Here is a 24,236-nt window from a genome sequence, read left to right as displayed (position 1 = left end):
TGTTTACACTATATTGTGGAAAAGGAGTACACTCTGAAGTCACAATTTATTATTTGGGAAAACTTGGGAAGTTTTTTAACCTGATCAACTTTGGTATACTTGTATTTGAAGTGGAGTAAATGACAGCCTTACATCCAAAACACATGTGAGTATTGGATGAGAAAATGTAGATAAAGAACCTCGCCCAGTTCCTGACACCATTGTTATCTAAACAAACCAACACTAAGAGTTTGATTTTTTCTCAAATGTATACAGTGTACAATATATACAGTAAGCTGTTCTATTAGTTGCAAAAGCCTTGAGGTGCCAAGGTGCAGAGTTTGGATCTTACTCTGTAGGCAATTGGGAGCCACTAAACATGTTTGAACCATGAAATAACCCAAGTCTTAGTGTTTTAGGAAGATAGACCTAGGAATAGTTTTCAAGGAGACCAGTTAAGAGACTTTTCATGGATGTAATAAGGGCTGAATTCACACAATGGTGATGAGAATAGAAAATAAGGGTACCAGGGGAACACCAGACTATTATATCAGACTTTTTGTAATTTGTGTACTTTGTTCATTACTTGTGCATTTCATGGTTTTGCCCTATTATATACTCGAAGCATTTTATTATAATGAGAACTTTCACTCATCCTGACTTGGAACTGTTTTATATTCCTCTCAGGACCTAGATTTGTTAACCTTCAAACTTTCCCATTGATGTTACACTTTTTGAAATGAATGTATATTGTTCCCGGAATTCACAAAAAAACAAGTAGTATCTTCCCACATAGAAGGTCTGAGGTCAGACTTAATTCCTGCAGGATATAGAATACCTAATGAATTTTTTCCTGCTAAAGGAAGTTGAATTTTTTAGGTTACTGAAATAATCTTTAGATAGAGAGGATGGAGACCTTGTATAGATAGAAACTTTAAGGGAGATATCACAGAATGGGAAATAGAAGCCTATGACAAAATTAACTAAATAGTTGGTGAAATAAAATAGTAAATCCTTAGTTTGTTGTTATATATGTTTAAAATTTCACGTCCAGTGTTGCTCATGCTGTTCATCCTGAGTGAAGTTCCTTCCTTTTGTCTTTTTTTTTAATCTCTTAGTAACCTGTCCATTTTCTTTCTTTTTTTTACTTTTTATTTTTATTTATTTTTATTTTTGAAACAGAGAGAGACAGAGCATGAGCAGGGGAGGGGCAGAGAGAGAGGGAGACACAGAATCCAAAGCAGGCTCCAGGCTCTCGACACGGGCCTCGAACTCACAAACCAAGAGATCATGACCTGAGCCGAAGTCGGACGCTTAACTGACTGAGCTACCCAGATGCCCCATCCTGTCCATTTTCAAAAACTAATTCAGATCTCAGTTTCTTCATCAATGTAACAATTCACAAAACATAAATAAGTTCAGTAACTTATTTTCTCTGTCACATAGATTCACATTTTATAACAAATTACTTAAATTTAAAATTAATTTATCTGGATACATTAAAAAATTTTTTTAACGTTTATTCATTTTTGAGGGACAGAGAGTGAGCGGAAGTGGGGATGGGACAGAGAGAGAGGGAGACACAGAATCTGAAGCAGGCTCCAGGCTCTGAGCTGTCAGCACAGAGTCCTACGTGGGGCTTGAACTCAGGAACCGTGAGATGATGACCTGAGCTGAAGTTGGACCCCCAACCAACTGAGCCACCCAGGTACCCCTGGATACATTTTATATACCTTACAAACTAGCAGCTCCTTAGGGTAGAGACTTTGTTCATATCTTATATTCGTTCTCCTTGACATCTAGCTTAGAAATCAATCTTTGTTGATTTGTAATTGCAATTGAAAACAAAAATCAAAGTTGAATCGTAAGAGCCAAAAATAAGATCCCAAGTCACATGTAGCATCAGCAAAATAGTATTTTGTTTAAATAATGGAATTCTATACGTCAGCTGTTCTTTCTCTGTTTTAGTGGGAAAGTATCAAGGAGTCTTAGATTGATTCTCTCTCTTTCAATCAAGGAATCTAAAATAATTCTCACCAGATAGCAGCAGTTATTTATTTAAAAAATGTTAGGTACTAGGATGAGGTTTTTATAGCTTTATGTACCATTAAGTTAATAAGCTAGGAAAATGTGCCAAGCATACTATCCTGAATATCAGTTTATTTTGACTTTAGATTACCTACATTCAGAATAATGTTAACAACAGAAAATGCTTTGTGAGAGTAACAGACAACCTGTTAGTGTTCAGAGAATAGCGTTCCTAAAGTTCTGTATTACAGTCCAAATATATTGTATTTGTGCATATCCGGTTTTTCAACATGTGTATTTTGTTAAAACTTATTTAACAGGACTAGTACCTGAGGGATTTTGTTTGTATTTTGTTTTTTGTGCGATTTAGTTTGTTTTAATTCCAGCCTTGGAAATAATCAGAGCATAAGCCTGATAAACTGGTAGTCTCAGAATGTTTAATTGGAAATCTCTCTATTTAAAAAAAAATAATAATCACAATAATAAAATAGTAAAATAATTTTTGTCTCATTTGTCTCATACACTCATGATATTTCAGGAAAAAAAAAAAAACCTGAGAGAATGCCTAGTCCAATTTCTTCATTTTATAGAGAAGATTGAGGATGAAGAAATGCGAATTCTCCCCTTCCTCTTTACTTTCTGTTCTTCCTTCCTTAAACATGAAAGAACAACTTCTGTATTCTAAGATCAGTGTTGAATGTTTGCAGAGGAATAGCCCCGCCCACGTGTGCAAGAAAAATTGTAGCGTGTTCGGAAACGTACAACTGAGTAGCTACCAAGCTGAGAGTGTAACTGAAGTCTCTTTACTCCTAGCAGGGAAAGCATCCTCCTTCTTACAGATAGTGACAAATAATTTAAAGTTTTATTTATTTATTTTGAGAGAGATCATGTGAGCAGGAGAGGGGCAGAGAGACAGAAAGAGAGAGAATCCCAAGCAGGCTCTGCTCCATCAGCTCAGAGCCCGATTCGGAGCTCAAACTCAGGAAGAACCTTGAGGATCATGACCTGAGCCAAGTCAAGAGCTGGGCGCTTAACTGACTGAGCCACCCACGTGCCCCAGATGTCAACAAATAATTTAGAAAAGAAATGTAGTGTGTTCTACCAGAATTGTTGACATTTAGACCTAAGCAAGGTGATGATGAGTAGTCCATAAAGGTGACTGTTTCCAAAAGAACAAAATATTTTCTTGTCCGATAACCAAAGACTCTTATCCTGCTTATGACCTCCAAAGGTTTAGAGCTGCCCTTGATCTGGTCTCTCCCTAGCTACTTTTCATTATTTAAAAAGAAAAAAAAGGGGTGGGGGGAGTATACTTATAAATGTGTACCTGTTATTAACATTATAGAATTTTCTATCTATATGTTTGTGTATACACACTCTTGGATATACATATGTATGCATATATTTGAAGGGAAGCAAAATATTTCACCCCAAAATATGCCTCTTTGGTGTAAGGATTATCTTGACCTGGTTATTTTTAAGAGATGGCAGATTCAGGAGAAACTCTGAAAACCTAGAGGTTATCCTTTTGTAAGAGAAATTTATTTTTATTAGGGACATCTCCATTTGTACAGGTGCCTCCCTGTCTCCTCTTGAAGAGGCGGATGACTAAATCTCTTGGAAGCTCTTATCAGTGGAGAAGGCTTGCACTTAAAGCTGCATAACAACCATACCCTTGTTTCCTGTGCTTTTCCTGGTAACCTCCCTTAGCTGCCCCCTGCAGCAGTTTCTTTTACCTTTACATGGAGATAGTTTTTAAGGTGGTGGCTTGGGCCATTTAGGGAGTTACACAGTTTTCCTGGCTATATCCCATGTATACAGGAGGTATACAAGTTATTAAATTTATGTTGGTTTTTCTGTTAATCTGTCTTTTTATTATTTTATTTACAGGGTAATCTTAGCCAAGAACCAAGAAGGACAGAGGGAAAATTATTTTTCCTCCCCTAAAATCTCTATAAATGTGCATATATATATATATATATATATATATATATATATATTACAACATGTTAATCCTTTAGCATATAAGAGATTACTTATGTATTACCTATACTCTGTGTGATTACATATACTTTATATTATGCATACAATGCCTTTTATATATGTTTGTGTATATATAAGACTAACATGGTAGATGATAGGCACAAAGTGTTAATAAAGTTTTGGGAACTTATTAAATAAATTTTCAAAATATTACAAAAGAATCAGGGCACTGGGGCAAGCAAGGGCAATCTTAGTGTTTCATATCATCTTTACGACAAGACTAAATAACATGAAGGCACGTGTAGAATCAAACTCTCTTCTCCCATTTAAAACATCCTGTGGAATTGCCTGTTTTCTAGTCTGTGTCCTCTATTATAATGTAAGCTTGATGAGGGCTGGAATAGGCCTGAATCACCATGTTATCACTACGGCTAATCAATATATAGCAGATGTTCAGTAAGTATTAAGTGAATGAATGATTCTTCTACAGGATGAATGTCTGAAGTGTCCCTTGCAATGCCCTTATTGGTTTAGGACATTCAGGAGGATTCTCCCAGACAACCCAAAAAAGTACAAAGTTTTTGATTTGCTTTCTTTTTCTTTCTGAGCTTACCCTCGACTTAAGTTGTTGTTACCTATCAGTTTTAGGGTAACTTCATCATTCAAGAAACCTAAATGAGAGTTAGATTTAATTTGAAGGCATTTCACACCATGCACATTCTATAAATCATGTGAGAGGCTTTTAGTAGTTGCTCCGCTATTTTAAAATAATAAAAAAAAAAGATCATACTTAAACATTGTTAGAAGTTGTATAATATTTGCTGTTGGTCATTTCCTGTACAATTCGTTCTGAGTAGCTTGTAGAAAGGATGAAGCTCCCTCTGGGTCTGGTGTAGGTCTGATGTCTAACTGTACTCATCCCCCACCCCAAAATGCTAATGGATAGATTAGTAATGGGTAGATTATGTGGGCAGACATGCATCCCTTTCCACATTTTTTTAAAATAAGAAGCTCTGGTACAAAATGGTATTAAACTGTTCAACTGTAGTATAGACTTTAATCCAAAATAAATGTCCTCATCCGATATACTCATGTTAACATGACGCAGTGCGGCTATTGGTTTGTTGTTTATAGCTCTTTGTAGGAAGTGTAGACTTACCTAAAGTGTTGCTACTTGCCATTTATCATCAGGGTGTGAACAAAGAAAGATAACGTTTTTACATAATCTCATGCTTTCTTGATGTGGTCACCTTTAATAATAGAAACCAAAAGCAACATTTCCCAATGTATTCATCATAATTCTACCAGGAAGCAGATGTGCAGTCTTATTTTTCTCTTAATCATGTATTTATTTATTGCATTTCATCTTTCAGTTGTGGATATTTTCCTGTAGAGGGAAATTCCAACCTTCCTGGAATGATAATTCCCGGTTTTATATGTTTGGGTTTTTTTGTTTTGTTTTGCTTTGCTTTGTTTTTTTTAACTGGTGAATAGATGTGAAAATACATTCTTCCTTCTTATATGTATTGGTCTTTTGATTGTATCTCTATACAGGTAGAGCTCAAATACTAGTAACTCTTCCTGAGGATATTTCTATGGTAGCATAAAAACAAATCTAGGGAATTTTAGGCGGAAATAATCATATTCTCACTAATATATAAACAAATGGATCTCCAACAATAGTATCACCTTCATGGAAAAGTTTGCTATCTTCTAAAGGTGAAAACTTTTAATTATTGAAACTCCTATTCTAGCTCTTTTATTTCTTTTCTTCACCCGGACTGAAATTATTTGTGTCTCCTTTAGAATATCTCCACCCTTGACTGCCCTCCATATTTCCAGGCATTCTTGGTCTCACCTGTCCATGTATCCAGTCTAGGTCTCTAGATCAGGCATTTTAAGCTACCAAAAAAAAAAAAAAAAAGCCTGTTGTAACATCTCGTGCCTTGATGTGGTTGATGTCGTTTCCTACGTAATGATGCATAATCTTGTTTGTGCTCTACCTTCTCCATGGTGGTTTCTATTTACCTGTATCTAATGAAATACTTCTGCTTCACCAGCCACGGTTGGTAGATATTTCCCTAGAGCCAATTCATTTGTGTTGATTTCAGGACATTTTTCATCCAACTTTGGAAAATTTGATAATTTATCCTCAAGTTCACAGCACCTGTACACCATTCATCAGACAGTGGTACGATCAGTTGCTTTGGTCATAATCTGTTATATCCTCTTGTACAAAACCTCCTTGTCTTTTTTTTTCTAATCTACATATCTTTCTGGCCTTCAAACACAAATGTGTAAAATAAAACACGAATTTTTAATATTTTGTTTTCTTTACCAAACTTCTTAACCTCTTTTCTTTGTTTCTGTACCACAAATAAATAAATCCCATTTATTTACCACAATAAATAATCTGAATTTCATACAATAGGCATCTCTGAGGTAATGTAGAACATGTGTTTTGGGTTTAGTCAGCCTGTGTTCTCATCCTGACTGTCATTTATTGGCTTATAGCTTAGGACACCTTATTTTAGCCCTCTTAATTTCCACATCTATAAAACAGGGTAATGAGAGTATTTAATAGGTTTACTGTGGGGATTAAATAAATCAGTGGATTCACAGTTTAGGATAATGTCTGTTCTGTAGTTATCCCTGCATAAGTGCTAGCTGCTATTATGATCACTTTCCCCTGCTCTCTATTTCCACTTAGTTCATCAAGATTTTTTTAAAATTTCCCTCCTTTCCATTCTCACTGCCAACATCATGATTCAAACCTTCATGATCTTTTGCCTGAATTATTTTAATAGTCTCCTAACTCATATTTCTGTTCTCATTTAATCCTAAACCCTAACAAATTTAGGATGTTGCATTCTAAAACCTCTATCTTGGGTAAGAACACTGTATTTTGCAAGATCAAGGTCTTTCAGAAAAATATATAATTTAAGCAAAGCTAAAACATTAAGCATTAGGTGTGCACATATAGGTGTGTATGTGTATAACTATGTATATGAAATCTTGCATTGGATAAAAGTGAAAGCAAACCCATTTGAACCAAATTAGATATTCATAGTTATTAAATTCGCTTATGTTGTTAATCATTTTCTTGGCACCTTTTTCTGTTGATTAAAAACAACCGAAGTGGGGGAACCAGGATGGCTTAGTTGGTTAGGTGTCTGGCTTCAGCTCAGGTCTTGATCTTATGGTTCGTGAGTTTGAGCTCCACATTGGGCTCTGTGCTGACAGCTCAGAACCTGGAGCCTGCTTTGGATTCTGTGCCTCTCTGTCTCTCTGCCCCTCCCCTGTTAACGCTCTTTGTCTCTCAAAAATAAATAAACATTAAATTTAAAAAAAAAACAAACTACTGAAGCATGTAATATGTAATTTTATGTTATGGAGATAATACATTTTTTTTTAATTGTGAACCAGTTAGGATTTTCCTTTGACATATATCCATATATCTCTATGTATCTCTACATATTTCTTTTCAAGCACGTATTCTCTTCATAATTTGCAATTCCTACATCACACATTTGTTCCTATTTTATATGAGAGGGATCAGGAATGGTCGAGGCTCTTGTTTTGTTTAAAGAGAGTGACCTGAAGTGGACTTAATAAGTGAATTTTTAGGTATTGATGTATATATGTATCAAGTTACTGAAAAACCACAAGAAATGAAACCATTCTGGGCAAGGCGTGGTTTTCTCCTGATAATGTGATCCCCTCATTATCAACCATTCTCAGATGCCACTGTTGTCATTTAATCCATGCCCTAAGTGATAACAGAATCCAGTCTAAATGCCTTTGGCTGTAATCTGACTTTGCAGCTTAGATCATGCGATTTTAGCCACATAAAACTATGACATCACTTCTCTTCTTTTGTCATATCTTAAGTGTCTCTTGAAATTTTACTTTCAAATTCCAGCTTAAATGACATCCCTACTATGAATTGTCATTGATTCCACTCCATTCCCTTCCCATCTCAATCAAGACAAGGTTTTGTAACGATTTCATTTATATTTATATCTTTTATAGCATTTACATTCTGCTCAAAATACAGCTGTTTGTGTACATTTTTAAAAATTACATTGTTATCTCCCTGAGCAAAGGACCACATTTTATTGGCCAGATGTAAACAAAATACAGTAGAGTTGAATCTTACATAGGTTCTGCATTCTAAAATCAGCATTTAAAGTTAAAATTTTATACTATCAAATATTATCCTGAAAATTTCCGAAAGTAATATGTTATATGCACTCTACAGAGTTTATATGCCACATTGATTGAGGGCTGACATTTAGTCTCTCAACATGTAACACTGAAATTTCCTTCTACTTTGGATCAAGTCATTGTTTCTTCACTTCAGAACAGATGAAGTAATTGGCTTATATTTAGAAGCTGTGTTGTATGAAAAAAGTCCAGGCATCTTTAAACATGAAAATCAAATACAGCTTGGTGACATGCTCAGACTATGAGAACTAAAAATTATTAAGGGCATTTTTTTCCCCTTGCAATTACTTTTTAAAATCTAAGTGGTTCAAAAATTCTGTCTATCTTCTTGGTTTTCATGAAATTTGGTTGCCCATATTCACAAGAGTTAGATAGATAGACACAGGTTGGGGTAAAAATTTACTGGTTTTGTTTATATCAAACGTAAACACTTCTGTCCATCAAAGGAGACAACAGATGAAAAAGCTGCCTGTGAAATGGGAGAGACTAATTACAAATCATATATCTGAAAAAGGGTTAACATTCAGAATACATAAAGGACTGCTATAACTCAGTAACAACAGTAGAAGTCATAAATTGATTGAAAAAAATGAGCAAAAGACTGGAATAGACATTTCTCCAAAGAAGATAGAAAAATGGTTAACAAGCATATGAGAAGATGCTCAACATCACTGATCAATCGAGAAATTCAAATCAAAACCATAATGAGCTATCCCTTCACACCCATTAAGAGGGCTGCAATCCAAACAACAAAAAATAACAAGTGTTGGTGCGGGTATGGAGAAATTGGAACCTGTGCACTGTTGATGGAAATGTAAAATGGTCAGCAGCTTAAGATAATAGTATGGAGTTTCCATAAAAAAATGGAAAATATAATTACAACATGATGCTGCAATTCCACTTCTAGATATGTGTCCAAAAGACTTGAAAACAAGATCTCAAAGAGATATTTTCATATCCATGTTCACTGCAGCATTGTTCATAATAAATGGCCAAAGAAAATGTGGTATGTATATGCAGTGAAAAACTCTTCAGCCTTAAAAAAAAAAAAAAAAAAAAAGGAAATCCTGTTACATGCTACAACATGGATAAACCCTGAAGGCATTATGCTAAGTGAAATAATCTAGTCGCAAAAAGAGAAATTCTATATGATTCCTTTTATATGAGGTATCTAAGGTAGTCAGACTCATAGAAATACAAAGTAGAAAAATAGTGGTTTCAAGGATTAGGGGCAGGGAGAAATGGGGACTTGTTCAATCAGTAAAGAGTTTCAGTTTTATAGGATGAAAAGGTTCTGGAGATTTCTTGCGCAACAAGGTGGATATGCATAGTGCTACTGAATTATACGCTTAAAAATGGCTATGATGGTAAATTTCATGTTTTTTTTTTTGGCCAAAATTAAAAATCATTTAAAAAATACTGGTTTAAATAACTACTTTAAATCTGGGATGATTGGCATCATGTGGTGTGTTGGCTCAGTTCAAGTTATTTATTCAAGAATGATTTTCATATAGAAACATTGTAAAAAGAGCAGTATTTTACTTTAGATAGACCTTAACTGAAATCCACTCTACTACTGATGGACTATATTACCTGGAATGCTAGTTTAGCTGCTCTGAATATCAACTTTTTCTCACGCTAATTTGGGTTAAAAATAGTATCTACCTATAGGAGCTTGAAATGAAATATGTTGGCTTTAACACACAGTGGGCAGTCAAAAATTTTGGTCATTGTTTCTATTGATTGTTCCATTTAAAAAGTAAATATAGTGAAAGCTTAAGACTTCTTTGTTAGAACAAGCATCTGTGACTTAATTCAATTTATATTTGGAAGATAGGCACAATTACTTTTCTTTAGTATTTTTGAAAGGGCGTTCCAACATGAAATGCTTGATTATTTACTTGAATCAGGATTGAAACACTTGGCTAGTTGAAGGCAATTCTGGGAATGAGAAGAAGGGTGCCTCTGGATGATTGAAGCTGGATTTCTGAATTGGTTCTTTCAGAAATAAGGGGCTGCATTGCCCATTTTCCATGAATTTACATTTTTCATAATAAATTGCCTTGGATTAGATAAATTTTAAGTAACATCTCTCATTTTTTCATTACATTCAAAAAGAGTAGCCTTAATCTTCATCTTTCTCGTTCTCTTTATATTTCCTTTCTGTTGGACACTTGATTCTTTCTTATTTATTTTCCAGTGAGGCTTACCATTTTTATAGATAGCCTTTGTTTTTTTTCTGTTTTTTTTTTTAATTTTCAGATTTCATTTCTTATTTTCAACTATTCTAAATACTTATGATTTTTGAAGTTTAGCTTTATTTTACTGTTTACTCTCATAAGCACTGTGTTCTTTGCAAGAATTTTCTAACTGAGTTATTACTCTACTGTGTAGTGACTGATACTATTTTCTGCTTTTCGCAGGTGAGTCATGTGAGGCACAAAGAGATTAAATAACTCGCCCAAGTTCCCTCCTAAGAGGTAAAGATGGGATGTAGACCCAGGCGGTTTGATTCCAGAGCTCAGGCTCTCAAATGCACAAATATTAACTTACTTTCTTAGGCACTTTCAAAGGCTGTCTTTTAATTTTGTCTTTGTTCTTTCTCTATTTTAATTTCTGCATGTTTCTTTTAGAAATTTTCCCCTTCCCTTCAAAATGTAAATTACCATTTGAGAATATACTGCTTTTCCCTCTCCTGTCCCTGGCCTCTCAGACCTTTCCAGGTCATTAGCTCACTGCTTGGGATATCCTCAGCCTCTAAACCTCTGTCCTGTGACATTCCATAGTTGACCCAGTTCCTTTACTTCTGTCTTCCAAGGAATCTGAGCTTTTTGAATGTTATTTTCCTTTCAGCCGGTTCCAAGATGATGTTTGCCTCTGCTAAGTGTATTTCCTCTCGGCTACTGGAACCTTCTGTTCTGCAGATTGCTCCTTGGTGCATTTGGGAAGAAGTTGCCAAGTCTCTTTTTGTGCATGTGCTTGTTTTTCAGTTCCTGGAAACTTGACAGAGCTTCCACTATTTTTCCACATTCTTCTTCCTCAAGTTGCGCCTCACCCTCCTCGTATACCTCTGCCACGTTGTTTTCTCTCCACCCAACTTCACATCAGAATGTCCTCTTGTTCCAAATGCTGAAATATACCTGAGCCTTCCACCATCTTGTTCCACTGTGGCAAGAGCTGTATTTTAATCAACTATGATATGCCCTTCTGGAAACTTAAGCAACTAAGTTTTGTTTTATTTATTTATTTATTTATTTATTTATTTATTTATTTTAAAAAAATTTTTTTAAGTTTATTTATTTTGAGAGAGACAGAGACAACACAAGTGGGGAGGGGCAGAGAAAGAGAGGGAGACCGAAAATCCCAACCAGGTTCCAAATGGTCCACACAGAGCCCGACATGGTCTGTGATTGAGGATAGGAATCATATAAGAAATACAGTGTGGTGGATAGATCACAGGCCATGCAGTCAGAAGATGCCGGTCTTTGCTACTGGTGGTTCTTGTCAGCCTGACTTTGGCTTCTGAGTAACTTCTCTTCTCAGCTTTGTTATTTATAAAGTGGGGAATTAATAATACCTAACTTCAGGGGTGAGGTTCAAGTGGGCTAAGAAGCATACATGTGTTTTACAAATTGGAAATTGCCATCCAACAGGTACAGATGATTCTTAAAGCGCAGAGATTCAAGTTGTCAAGCACGTAAAAAATTTTGATGAAAACATGGGAAATATGACTCCCGTCAGTATCAGAATTTTATTTGATTCCGTTTTCTTTTGAGCATCAGGAGTTTTCCTCAAATATTGAAATCTGTGCCATGGGTTTTATTTAATTTTTTTTTAATGCTTATTTCTTTTGAGACAGAGAGACAGAGAGCGAGCAGGGGAGGGGCAGAGAGAGAGAGGGAGACACAGAATCCGAAGCAGGCTCAAGGCTTTCAGCTGTCACCACGAGCCCGACGCGGGGCTCAAACTCATGGACCATGAGATCATGACCTAAGGTGAAGTCGGATGCTTAACCGACTGAGCCACCCAGGTGCCCACCACTGATTTTATTTAATAAAAGAAACTTGTGATAGGATGGGTATCCCGGTGTGATTCATAGGGAAGACACAGATGGTCTCCACGGGCATGCAGCAGTGTGTGGTATTATGGATGAAGTTCCACCTGGGAATCCTCTGTTTCCTTCTGTGAGGAGCTGTCTCACTCCCACAGGGATGATGATTTCAAGGTTTTATATCTGCCCACGTGTCTAATTATATAAGTGATTCATTTATGTTTTAATCTTTAAAAAGACCATATTGCAAACCAACACATAGACTAACTGGAAGCAGCAGTAAAGGACTTACCCCATTTTATTCCTTTCTAGAAGCTGCTCAATTACTTTACATTTCAAGTCATTAATTAATAAGGCCATCGTAGGAACAAATTATAGAGGTTGAAGCTAAATTTTTGAGTCTTTTGAGAACCGAGCTCAAATTGTTAGTATGGTTCTGATATTTCTTTATTCTGTTGATTGTGTCTTCTAGAATCGTGGTAACATCTGTGTGGTCCAGTTGGTTGTATCTTGTACATACAGACCGATATCAGCTATTTCCCAGGATAGTGCCCTGTTCCATTATCAGGCAAGCAGATTTATCTCTTGTATGTTTATGCTTCCCTTCGTAACTTAGGGTTGTCTTCTTTTCTGCCTTATTACAATTGTTCTCCATAAACCGCTCCTCCTGGTACCAGGTTCCGTAATAATGTTTTTCCTCTAGGTTATTTATGTCTTTTGTCTGTTTATAGATAGCTCCTTTGCCCATCAACTTGTGGCTCAGCCAAACTTACTGCTTGTTTAGTGCTTTAATCTTGCATCGTAAATCATTTTTCTCCGCATCTTAATCATTCTTCCATCATGTCTCTGAACTCCTTCCAGCTTCTCTTCACCTTTTGGATAATGAGGTCCCTGAGTCTGAACACCAGGTGCAATCCCACCAGTCCTGTCTAAGAGGGTGCTGTGGCCTCCAGCGCTGCTATGATGCCTTTTTATTCCCTGAGGTACTCATTACAGAGACCATGCCTGTCTCTACAGGCAAAGTCAGCAAGCTGCATCTCCCCTCTTGTCCTGTAACTCCCTCCTCGCTAAGCCCTTTTCCAGAGTGAAATCTCAATCTCTCTCACGCATTTTCTTGCTCTGGAGCTCTCACTATAACTCTGTCTCTGTTGGTTCTTATAGTTTTTATTGTACTCCTCCCGCCTGACTTATGATCTAATTCATCTGTTTATTTCCCTCTTTCTCTCTTTTTCTTGATTCTAACCCAGCATCCGGTCCCACGATTTCATGCTCATGCTTAATAGCCACCTCTGCCACTCTGACCGCATATGCATCCATCTCTTAAATACATCAACTTCTTGGGGCGCCTGGGTGGTTCAGTCGGTTAAGCGTCCGACCTCGGCTCAGGTCATGATCTCATGGCTCGTGAGTTTGAGCCCGGCATCAGTCCCTGTGCTGACAGCTCAGAGCCTAGAGCCTGGTTCAGATTGTGTGTCTCCCTCTCTCCTTGTCCCTCTGCTGCTCTGCTCTCTCTCTCTGTCTCAAAATAGATAAACATTAAATTAAAAAAAAATTAAAAAAACACATCAGCTTCTTTCACACATCCTTGAGAAAGGATACACTTATTCCCTTCTGTTTATCTAATGTCTTACTTTTTTTGTTTTTTTTGAAAGCAAATTGATAAGTGGTTTGGCATTAATCTGTTAGTCTTGAAAATTTAATTTTATCACAGTTGATCAGAGAATAGAGCTATGAGTTATTTTTTAACACTAGTCTTTGCAACTTAATAAAATAGCATTCAGTTCAGTTTTTTTATCCATAAATTATATATTTTGGGGAAATACTTGATAGGTATGGTATCTCTGGAACAGTTATAATGTAAATGATGGCTTGTGTTTTTAAAATTAGAATTTTCTTTCTTTCTTTCTTTCTTTCTTTCTTTCTTTCTTTCTTTCTTTCTTTCTTTTTTTCCTTCCTTCCTTCCTTCCTTCCTTCCTTCTTTCCTCCCTTCACTTCATTCTTTCCTGCCTTTTCCCCTTCTTTCCTCCAGTCATGTGATGGTTACTGAAGTCCTATCATCTGCAGATTAGTGTGAGGGAGAGAATGCAGCACCTGTATTCTTGACCTGCTCTCACAGAGATTACTGTGCAGCTACATCCAATCACATACATTCTGTCACTTGTGTCTTCATACATAGCAAGACCATGGTTCAAAAATATGATTAAGTGAGACCAAGATAGCATTTTACTCACAGCCTATAGGAATAGTGAGAGATAAATCCCAAATCAAGTTTTGGATCATTGTGGAAGGACACTGAACACTTGAAAAGTTAGTAGTTAAACAGTGAAAGTCTTCTCATTGCCCACCCAATGAATTTTATCAAAACACCTTCAGAGCATGAATATGGTTTGTATACAAATGGAGAAATGAAGTGAGGGAGGCTGGAGAATGAGCTTGGGAAATGTTGTGATAGTCCAGGAATTAGATAGATAATAAGGACAATAAGGATTAAAGTATGGAGAAAATTTGAGTGTGGTACTGTGACTTTGGGAGCTAGCTTTAAAATCAGTGGCTGGTTGAAATTGGTTGTATTGAGTTTTACCACTTGGAATGTTTTCATGGTTAATCTAGACTCCTGAAAACCCTTCTGTGGCCTGTTGGAATGGAAAGAATATTTGGAGATGGCGGTATGGAAAACTAATGGTTACAATCCCTTCAGTTGATTCATAGTCTTATAACTGGTTACAAAATTTTGAGTTGAAAGAGCAGTTGTTGTCAAATTAAGTTAACTTTAGGGTCTAGTGTGAGTAGGAAAAAAAGGGTAGCCAAAAAGTGTGGCCAAAGGGGATTAATGGAGGCTAAGGTCAACCAGGGAAAATCCAATGGCTGCAGTGAAGGAGTGCTGTAATTAACAAAGCAGGTGGACAAAATGGGCACAGTTGATGGGAATGGGTGAAAGAAGTAAGTGAAAGTAATCTGTGAGAGACTGAGGAAGTCTGAGCTTTTGCTTTTAAGAGAAAAGAAAAACTTCTGAGGCGATGTGGCAAACCTGTGTGTTTTGCAACTGAAGTGAAAAGTTGAGGGCAGCATATTGCTGGGGAAGGAACGACTCCCCTGGCCAGGAGAGATATTGTTGTTTGTTGGTTTGGTTTGATTTCCCAAGTCATGGTGATCCACATAGAGCTGTAAATTGATGCTTTTCATTGACTTATAAGACTCGCGAAAGAAAAATTAAAAAAAAAAAATAAATGGCAGATCATCTTGAATCACAGTGCAAAAGACCCAGATATCAGAATATCAGAGTGAGCACTTTAGATAATATATGTAAGGTTTGGGGCAAGGGTCAAATGGTGGTGGAAAGATCCATGAACTATATAGTGGAGATCTGTTTAGGGATACAAATTGTTAACTTATTTATATATTTGTATAACCTATTTTTAGGAACTTCGTCTCACTTGGGGAAATAAACTAAAAATCTTTCTGTTAATACTCTGAAGGTATTAATCTTCCATTCAAGTTATTTTCATTTAACCTGCATCAGTATATTAACATTAACATCAAAATTGTTACCTTGTTTGATATTATTATTTATTTACGGTCATATGTTTAGTATTGACTTTCTCTATACCTCCAGGCCTCTAAGAAACAATCTTTAGAGGCATCTGGGTGGCTAAGTCCGTTGAGGGTCCAATTCTTGATTTCGGCTCAGGTCATGATCTCATGGTTCGTGGGTTTGAGCCCTGCGTCAGGGCTCTCTCTCCCTCTCTCTCTCTGCCCCTCCCCTGCTTGCTCGCTCGCTTGCTCTCCCTCAAAATAAATAAATAAACATTTTTTTAAATGAATAATCTTTATTTTTATAAAATGAAAAAACAGAATTAAAACTCAGATTTTTTTTTTAACTGACTAAAACAGTAGGTTTGTGTCAGGGATTGTGAGATTTTGTGTATGTTTAAAGTGGTGTTTATTCCTGAAGCATGTCAACCTCTGCACAGTGACTTACTGTGTTTATCTTTATAAAGAGTAAACCATTACACAAACTGACTTCCATTTGGGAACTGTAGTGCTAAGTGTTAATGGCATCATTATGCCAAACAAAATGTGTTAGAACCATTGCTTTATGTGGTAGGTTTCCTGTGGGAATTTCCATGAAAGTTTTGTAGTCTGTGAGACATTCACATGGCACAACTATTTTCTTTTTACAATGTCTTATGCTAATGATTTTTCTTGGTAGACGGGTTGGTCCTTTTCATAAAGAAATGTCAATTTCTTAACCTTTGCTTGCTATCTTTTTATATGTATTCTTTATACTGAATGAATATGGATGACAGGTAGGCAGTAACTTTGGAGGGACATGTAAATGACACATCAGGGGATGGAGTTTGCTCCTAAATGGGTAAGCATCTGAAAATTTTTCCACATCGAATTAGAATTCATCAAGATCCTAAGTTTTGAAGAGGGACTTGTTTTTCTCCAGAGACCATTATGAAATGTACTCTTGAAAATTCATTTATTTGTTGAACCAGCCCCAGCATTCCATGAAATACATAGAAGTTGAAGGCTGCTTATTATCTTAAGAATTACTTATCTTATGGCATAATATGAAATGTAAATATCTTAATGCCTTATTCTGTACACATGTAGCATTTCTAAGCATATATATATATGTATATATATATATACACACACACACACACATATACGTATACATACATACATATATACATACATATATATAAATACATATATATGTATGTATATATATATAAATCTAGATAAATTGTACATATGTACAATTATATGTACGTACATATAAATACATATATATGTATGTGTATATATATATATATATAAATCTAGATAAATTTGGATTTAAAGGCACATCAGGTAAAATAAAGGGAATTGTATACGTGTGATGAGTTACACTGCTCATTCATATATTCAAAAGCTCAGCATCAAATTGTTGATTTGGGTGCCTCTGTTTTTTAATGATAAATCAAGGACTGTTTACTCGTTGTTCTATGATAGATGCAAAAATCACTATGGGAATATTAGACTCCAATAATTTGCATTCTTTTGAAGAGCTAGCCTGCATTAGAAATAAATATCTAAAATAAAGCATTCATATCTGTAACTATGATGTACCTTGAAGGTAAATAAGCCATAATTATTTTATTATACTTTTTCAAATAATAAATGTTTCACAGTCACTGAATATACAAATGAATCATTCGCAAAATATGTTAATTAACATCATCACTAGGGGCTGCTCACAGATTTGCCTGTAACTAAAGATCTGTGTACTCTTTCATGTTACTTCCTTGTTGAAAATACATTAAATTTCACTTTGACTAAGTGTGATTAGAGATTTAATATGTACCCATGGAAAATAACTAATTGACCCATTAGGGAGATTAAAACTAAGACCATAGCCTCATAAGCACTAAGCTCTAATGGACAAGTTAACTAGCCTCCTAGTGATACGGCACACAGCAAGGCATCATTATCATTATCTCTTAGCAACATATTTTTAAATTACAAGGGAAAATAAAAGTATGTCATGCTAAAGTGTTTATGGGTGAAATGTACTGTTATCTTCACCTCACTTTGAAAAACATTAAAAAAACCAGATGGCTTGGCAGGATGGATAGATATGCATTAAGGTGAATATAGAAAACTTTATGGAATCGAGGTATCAGGATATGGATGTTTGTTGTATACTTTTCTGTTATGTATATTTGACAGTTTTTATTATAAAATTTTGGAAAAACACTTGCAAAATAAGAAAGACTATTACATCATTTTAAAGAAATCAGCGTGATAAAACGTAAAGGGAAATGCCAATAATAACATGACATAATTCCTTATAAGTAGAAAGACAAGCTATGCCATATTTTAAAATGAGAAGTATATTTTTTAAGCAAATCTAAACCTTAGCCAAATTCCCTTTAGATTAATGCTTTTTTTTTCCAGAAAAAGATTTTTAGTCTTTTCTCTAGATTATGTGTTTAAACCTAATTATTTTTTATGGTTGTCTATTATTTAGGGCTAACCTAAAGTTATCACCTTGTATTGTATTCTCGTCAATGGGCTTATTCAGTTTTATGGTTCTCTCTGGTACATTTACAAAGTACACTTTATACTGCCTTTCTAGTTCCCTATTAACAAGGAAACAGTCGGTCCTACTGTATTTCAAATCATTGTCACATTGACCATTACTTCATTTGCAATAAAAAACACGGATAAACTAGGCAAGTGCATTTCATACAAGCTCATTTCTGAAGTGTTAATAAGTAAAAGTCTGGTCAGCCTTGGCACAGAGCAAGTGGCAGACCCCCCGCATGGTGCTATTTGTGTGAGGTTTGATGGGATACCAAGGGTGTAGCTCCCTACCTATTCCCCTCTCTTCTTTCAGGTTTTGTTCCACCTTTACAAAATAAATAAAGTGTCTGGTTAAAAGGTAAGTATTATCAACCCCTACGAGTTATTACTATCTGAGCTTTAATGTATATCCTAGACAGTCTTAAGGAAATGGGGCATGAAGAGAGTTTGGAATTTAGAAATTCTCTCATGTCGATAACGTCCGAGAATATCTCAGTTCACCTGGCGCAGGGGAGATCCCAGCCTGGGGGCCAGGCAGTCAGAAGCAAGCAGGAGGCACTGTGTGCTAACAGGAGCCAGGCAGCCATCTCTTTGGACTGAGGTGACGGAAGGAGGGCAGTCTTACATGATAGTTTATCAAGGCCAGCAGTCTTTGGATAATCCGTGTCCATACCTCTTGCAATATTTTTTATAGACATGATCAGTTCAAAACCATATTGGATTACAAATGATGTTTGGGTCTCTGCTATATAACTTTACTGTTGTGTTTCACTGAAACATATACAGTGTGAGCTTGTCATGATGCCTAATGTTGTCACTAGGTTAGAAATGACCTGTAAATAGTTACTTAGCTCCCTCAGAATTAGCAGCCATGGCTTTCTGACATTTGCTCAATATGAACAATTGCAAGTTGTCCCGATTTCTGAGACTGCTTGACTTTGATTTTCGTAGGAAGGAGAGCAAAAGACTGACAACCCTTCCAAGCGCTTTCTACTATCTCATGAGTTTCACAGAATAAAATTTGCCATATCAACTACAAGCCATCGATCATTTTCTCATGTGGATCCATATTTGTGTTTGTTTTCTAAACCATACTTTTTTATAGAAATTATTTTGATAATGAGATTATCAATACATTGTTACACTGCTTACATCATAGAAACAATACTCCTCTGTTATTAAATTATTACTAGCCATCATACACTGTTAATATTCTGTTGTTTCACTGTTTTCCAAGCATCATCAATAGCTCTTAGTTTTCTTTTACTGTAAGATATAATTAACCTTTTACACTCAGTCTGCCTGAGATCATTTTCATCTTTGCCAACTTGTCTGCTCCACAACCCCGACATAGGTTTATGTTGTCCTCATGCTATAAACTAATTCCTTTTGGGGCAAGAGCAGGATGTCTTTCACCTGCCAAATTCTTTATTTTATTTTTTTTTAACCCGAGATCAGATTTAGTTGCATATATTGAAATCTCTTTGACTTGCATATGGTTAACAATGATCCTTTCATATACCACTTTGGCTTAACCAAATAATGAGTAGGAGGTCAATTCAGTCATTACTTATATGCACATTTCAATAAAAATTGTCCAACAGGTAGTTGAAATAATCAAAACCTAAGATCAAAAAGCACTTTCTTTGGATAAACAAATGCTTTCCTACAACTAGGTATAGGTGTAAAACAAAACATGAAAACAAAACAAAGAGATCACAATGATGATAAATGGTTAATAAATCAGAGGGAAGCAAAAAAATTGTACAATGATGACATTTTCCTATATTTTATTATCAGGCCACAGTATACATATGATAATGAACATTTGATATAATTAGAAGTAAAGAAAAGCACTCAAGGCATATACCATATTTGTAAGAGTTTGTTTTGTTTTTTTTTCAAATTAGTTTTGTGAGCTTTTTCATTATTTTTATTGAAGTAAGTTCAGAAAACTTTTCATTCTTTTTAGAGAGGGTCTAAGATTTATGACTTTATAATATGAATTAAAAATTATTTAATATCTTTTAGGAAAAGTCTAGTATAAAAGCTTAACATGTCCTAGAACCTTGAATTCAATATAATAAACTGAATATAGATTATTAATGCAAAAAGCATTGTGTGAGATGCTTTGAGGATGTAGAAGAATCGTATTCAGACAAACTATAATAATTAAATTAAAAACTGCATACCTGTGTGGTCATCACATGTACACACAAATCCATTGTGAAGTTCAATTTTAACTAGTATTGAAATATATTCTTGTCTAATTATTAAGCCTTCTGATGAGGAAATATATAGTTTTTGGAACTGATTTTGAACATAATCTATTTTTGGTAAGAATGTCACACTGTTGTTATTTACCTGTGTTTTTGCTTTGTTTTGTTTTAACTTGGAATTAGAAAGGACTTATAGGAATTTTTTATATATGCAAAAATGTGGGGAAGTTTACCTGTTTTTTTTATAACTTTATTTTGTATTTTTTTTAAATTTACATCCAAATTAGTTAGCATATAGTGAAGCAATGATTTCAGGAGTAGATTCCTTAATGCCCCTTACCAATTTAGCCTATGCCGCCTCCCACAACCCCTCCAGCAACCCTCAGTTTGTTCTCCATATTTATGAGTCTCTTCTGTTTTGTCCCCCTCCCTGTTTTTATATTATTTTTGTTTCCTTTCCCTTATGTTCATCTGTTTTGTCTCTTAAAGTCCTCATAGGAGTGAAGTCATATGATTTTTGTCTTTTTCTGACTGACTCATTTCACTTAGCATAATACCCTCCAGTTCCATCCACGTAGTTGCAAATGGCAAGATTTCATTATTTTTTATTGCTGAGTAATACTCCATTGTGTATACATACCACATTTTCTTTATCCATTCATCCATCAATGGACATTTGGGCTCTTTCCATACTTCGGCTATTGTTGATAGTGCTGCTATAAATATTGGGGTGCATGTGTCCCTTCAAAACAGCACACCTGTATCCCTTGGATAAATGCCTAGTAGTGCAATATGCATAAATGTGGGGAAGTTTACCTGGTTTTATTGAAGATTTCCAAAGTAAGGAAAGAAGACAGACTATGCAGGACGAAAAGAAGGAATGAGAAAACCAACAAACTTCACAGATAATTTATTTCCTCTATTCAATGTTTATACAGGATTTCTGTGGCAATTTCCTTTTTTATGTAGCTTACTTGTTTTTTATTCTCAGTAATATCAGATCATCTCTCTAATTCCATGGGTGTGTGTGTGTGTGTGTGTATGTGTGTGTGTGTGTGTGTGTATGTGTGTGTGTGTGTGTGTGTGTGTGTGTGTATCTCTTTGTTGCAGGTAACATTGCTATTTCATTTATATTGTTTGTCATTTGAAGAAAGTTCAAGGTGATATTTAACTTTTTTTTATTATAACTGGGCTAAATTGTTTTTAAAACTTTAGGAACCAATACATTCCTAAACATATTTTGAAATGTTGCTTTGTTTATCCCACCTTTACAATGAAAGGAATTCTCAGGAAACACAAAATAACACGATTACCACTGAGGAAAGTCGGTGTGAAGAAAGTCAGCTTTGGACTCTTTCCAGCAGGGCTTAATTGTGGTGCTACAATGAGGGCATTGTTAGACCAGGCTTCTACCTACTAGTGAACTCAGACATAAACTCAGAAAACAGCAATATAGAAAAGCTTCAATGACCATAATCTTTTGGCTGTAAGTCTAACAAAAGCTGGAAAATGTGGACGAGTAAAGGAGGTATCAGAATGAAGCTTCAAGATTCAAGTGGTAAATTGATTAGTATATGGCATACCCAAATTTTTCTTCAGGAATGATTTGGTGGGTGATCTTACTTGAAGCACTGCATCTTCTTAATTTTCTAGAAAAGCATTTAGAAGTTTCCAGAATTTTTCAGTTTGTGGTATCTTTAGCAGCTCAGTAATATTTTTAAGGCACCACTAGGCCAACACACAAAAACCAAGAATTCTGTTTAGTAAATAGTTGCAGCCAAATAACATATTAGTTATGGCCAAACAACTTAGGAAGTTATTTATGTCCTGATAACCTAAATTGAAACAAAAATTAAAATTAATATTTTTATTTCATTCATAAATAACTGTTAGTGTGTGTGTGTGTGCATATTGGGTGCGTATGTACACAACTTCTTAAACCTTGGAAACAATGCTGCCAACTTCATTCCCTGTTCCACATGGATTTTGAGGAGGCACTTGCTTTTTGATCACATGACCTTCTGGAAACCCAGCTTCACCCAGCTATGACATCCTTGAAAGGAATGTTGCACTCTCTAATGTCAAAACAGCAAAATACCTCATGCAGTAGTTTGCGTAGTGTCTGACAGATGTCAGATGTTGTGTTTACCTTGAAATTCCAAATACCCGACGGCACCCGGGGGAGTTCACTGTAGTGCTCCGGGGTGCCTTGGCACATAGTTTTGGAATCATAAATTTAAACCAGTTGATGCTAATATGAATCATAGCCCCTGAATCTTAAAATCGAAAAGTCAAACAGCCTCTGCCACAGTGAAAACCAATGGAAAGCCCTGGGAAGCAACTATAAACTCCCACATCTTATTCTTTCATCTCGGTGTTTTCCCGTTCTCTCAGCCTAGTTATTGTGAATATTGCTTAGCATTCACAGTATAATTGTCTGTGGCTTTGGAAATTTGAAGTTAGAATACACAGTGGTTATGCATGGTACCGTCATCGTGGCTCAAGGCGAGAGTTACTTGCATATTTGTAGAAAATAATATCACCAGTGTCTGTTAGTACATTTAACATTTTGATGTGGCATTTTAAGAGTTGGACTAAAAGTTTTTCAAAGCTTCCAATTACATTTTTCACTCAGAGGCACTACTTTTTTTTTCTTTTTTTTAACAATGCATGTGAGATGTATTTTACTGAGAGGAGTGTTTCTGTGTTCTCATGTGTATATCTTAACTGCACATAAACCCTAGTGTGCTCTGAGTCAGAGGATTTGAACTAATTTTCCACTTTATCTCATTTTTTTATTTGAGTAACACAGTTAACTATATAAACATTGTTTCCTTTTAAAAACAAACATCTTATAGAATTGTGTATTTACCCTCAGCTAAGGAACTCAGTGGATCTTATCTGGATTATTAGAAGAAATCACATATGAGAATTTTTGAACTACATCCTTGTTCCTTTCTCAGTCAACCATGAAAGCTATCAGTGTCCCCAAATGAAGGCTCAGAACAGAAAACTACAGCAAGGTATAATAAAGTGAATCATGAAGACTGTAAATCAATTTTTTAAGTGAAAAGAAAAACAGGAAATGTTATAGCATAGAGCTCTTATCTCAGACAGGGCTGAGGCTCATGGATACTAGTTCCTGTCACTGAAGTTCTTATGATTTTGAAATCAAAGTTTGAGTTAATTTTTTCCCCACCTTTGCATTTTCAACCTAATTTCCTACCAGATACTCTGTCGATAAAGTTTCCGTAACTTGAAAGAATAAATCATCACAATCTTTTGCTTTGGTAACAAATCAGGAACGGGCTTTAGTAGCAGGGATAATTTGTTTAATTTGTATTCACTGGTTGAAATCGTTTACCATCTACTAGATAATAGGTGTTTGAGGAAATGAAAGCCACAACTAGTCCCCAGCAGGCTGGTTTGTCTGGGACCTTGTGAATTCTCTCAGCTGAAACAGTCCTAAAATCTAGAGGGAGACATAGCAGGGAGTTGGTCATATGGAGGAAAACTTTTTGAAGGTAATGGGAGGGACACTTCACCTATGTTATATGTCCAGGACTGCTTCTTATTATTTCAAAAGAATTTTTAAATGTTTTTATTTACTTTTGAGAGAGAGAGAGAGAGAGAGAGAGAGAGAGAGAGAGAAAACCAGGGGAGGGGCAGAA

At 35.5% G+C, this 24,236-nt stretch overlaps 1 protein-coding gene across 3 annotated transcripts in view; it reads left to right on the top strand.

Annotated features, from left to right (window-relative positions):
- The window catches only part of SEMA3D (semaphorin 3D), a 197,975-nt gene that overhangs the window by 18,871 nt on the left and 154,868 nt on the right, over nucleotides 1-24,236 (top strand). Inside the window, exon 2 of one of the 3 annotated variants that reach the window (XM_047850421.1) lies at nucleotides 10,641-10,697. The exons of the other annotated variants lie outside the window; for them this stretch is intronic. The gene's annotated coding sequence lies outside the window, so the exon portion shown is untranslated. The remainder of the gene's footprint in view (nucleotides 1-10,640; nucleotides 10,698-24,236) is intronic. 3 annotated transcript variants of the gene reach the window in all.

Source organism: Prionailurus viverrinus, chromosome A2 (assembly GCF_022837055.1).
Source record: "Prionailurus viverrinus isolate Anna chromosome A2, UM_Priviv_1.0, whole genome shotgun sequence".
NCBI classification, from domain to species: Eukaryota; Metazoa; Chordata; class Mammalia; order Carnivora; family Felidae; genus Prionailurus; species Prionailurus viverrinus.
This window is presented reverse-complemented; position numbering and strand designations above follow the sequence as displayed.